The following is a 2,515-nucleotide window of genomic DNA, read 5'->3' on the forward strand; positions in this document are numbered from 1 at the left end:
TATATATATATATATATATATATATATATATATATATATATATATATATATATATATGGTTTTACATCGGCGTCACAATATCCAAATCCGTACATGTTTATGCCAGCCAATCGCAGAGTAGCTGAGTAGCTGGTCACATGACCAAGTTGACGATTCTCTTTACTTGAGGTTCTCTACCTTTTAATAGAAACAAAATCAAAAAAATGTTTACATTCTATCTGTTTGAATTTTACGAGGACCGAGATGTGTTCGAAATAGGTCGAGTTAAACATAAAGTTTGTTTACAAGTTATTATAATCTACGCGTTAGTATAATCTAAGAATAACGATTTAAGATACACTGTCAGAAAACTTTGTATTAATAACTGAGATATAAAGTTTTTTTATATAACTATGTTATAAAAAGTAATAATAAATCAATATTATATTTAATAACACATATTTATGAAAAATCATAATCATAATTTATTTTTCATAATATAGCGATACACAACTTCTGCGATAGCATAAAGGAGAACCGATGAAGAGACTTCTGGATAGAAATCCGTTGAAATTTCGACAAAGGTCACGATGTTTTGCAAGCTGAATCTTTCAAACCACGTAACTAAAACCGTCTCGTATTTATGATATATTAGGAAAATTATTCTAACATATCATAACGTTTTATAATGTTTCGATTTAATATGGAATTTAATAAGAAAACATGGAATATAAGATAGAAAATATTAAATTTTATAAAAAATATGAAATATAACTAATCATAACTAATTTTGTAATAATCTTAATGTTATGAAAATCTTCACTACTTATATATTTTAATATCAAATTCTTAAATTTACTTAAAAACTCTATTAAAAACGCTATTAAGTACGCTATTAAATTTACTAAAAAACGCTATTATTTTTAAAAACTTTTTCTAACAGTGTAGATAGAAAGATAGACAGATAGATCGATAGAAAGAGATAGAGAGAAAGAAACAGATACATAGCAATTAACAAAGAAAGAGAACGATTTACAAGACACTTTTATGTTAAAATATATACCTCAATAAAATATGTAAAATCTTGTATTTACTTTTTAGTATCGCGTCTTTATATTTTAATACATGATTAACGAAAAAAGAAACGATTTTTACATAAGAAAATTATATGATTTCATAACCGTTCATAATGAACGATTAATCGCATTTTACAGATATATCAACGCAACTACGACAAGAATCTTTCTCTCTCTCTTTCTTTTTCAAGTCATCAAATTAAATTAATTAATGAAACTGTACTGTAGAACTATTTTCTATATTATTTTTTTTTATTCTCATTTACAAAAAATCGTAGCTGCTGGAGTTTGTATAAATACTCTGTCTATGAATATCAATTTACAAGATCTACCTGAAAATTTTATACGTTTCATTATTCACTTTATACTTTGAGCAAAATTATAAGATGAAGCCATTGCATGGTTTTCCTCAATTTATCGTAGTGGGTCGTCCTCAATAATTTTCAAAAACCTGAGGAGAATCAAAAGGCTCAGGATGAAGGGATGTTCTTACGCTTTCAGCACATTCCTCGTCATGGTCTTTCGTCGCAACCACTGAACACGCAGCGAAGGCGGACCACTCGCACCGAAGCTCGTTGCGTATGATGCATACAGGTAATTATATTCTTTTCGCCGCTCGCGCGCGTTCACCAGCTACCTTGATGAGCGGAATGAGTTGGGTCTGATCGCGACACATATCGCGTAACACAACCGTTCATTATATAGTAATATTTCTTTTTTTTTTTAATCAAACGAGGTGTGCGTGTATTCTTATTAAACATCTATAACGTATAACAGATCAAAGAAGTTTAAAACATATCTATCCTTTGATAGAAATGTATGCAGTTTTTTGTGTAGACATCCTAGTTATTGCCTAGTCTTCATGCATTCTTATTAGTTATAGAAACGTTACGTAGAGCAAGAACTGGATTCAGTGATTGAAGCATTTTATGAGCATTTTATCAACACAGCAAACTCGGTATCAATTAATCGAATAGTTTTGTCTAGGGTTCGAAGTTTTAGGGGAAAATATTTTTTCCATAAAATTTTTCATATTTTCCTATCCGGTAACTTCTTGAAAACTGCATTAAATGCTAAGGTTCCAATCTACTAAGTCACCGAATCTGTTCAAAACTATACTAAAACAAATTTCAGCGAAACAAATAGGAACGCCAAGTCCAACGCGACTATTCTCTTTGCGCAAAAGAACAAGATCTTTCAACCGCTCTTGATTCTGGGCAGAATCTCTCCGGACTGGCAGCATTTTTTACATTTTCTCCTTTTCTTTTGATGAAATTCGGATATTATCTTGTAAAATATCCCGCGTGTAATCTTCCACGGGAGAATTTAATTTTCCTCAGTTCTTCTAAAAACACAAAAGAGGAAAGTGCATGTTGCGGCTACTCTTAACACGCGTCCGGCTGTGCATGTCATAATGCCGGCATTAGCTTGCCGTTGTACAGCGCGATCGCGTCTAAAGT

The 2,515-nt window shown here is 31.1% G+C and overlaps 1 long non-coding RNA gene across 1 annotated transcript; it reads left to right on the top strand.

Moving 5' to 3' along the window:
- The first annotated feature begins 291 nt into the window (after positions 1-291).
- On the top strand, positions 292-2,144 carry LOC116840283. The gene is made up of 3 exons (XR_004377334.1): positions 292-404; positions 483-563; positions 1,557-2,144. It is a non-coding gene; the product is annotated as an uncharacterized LOC116840283 (long non-coding RNA).
- Positions 2,145-2,515: the final 371 nt, after the last annotated feature.

The sequence above is a fragment of the Odontomachus brunneus genome, unplaced genomic scaffold (assembly GCF_010583005.1).
Source record: "Odontomachus brunneus isolate Ranch 3 - 2012 unplaced genomic scaffold, Obru_v1 Obru_scaffold_009, whole genome shotgun sequence".
Taxonomy (NCBI): domain Eukaryota; kingdom Metazoa; phylum Arthropoda; class Insecta; order Hymenoptera; family Formicidae; genus Odontomachus; species Odontomachus brunneus.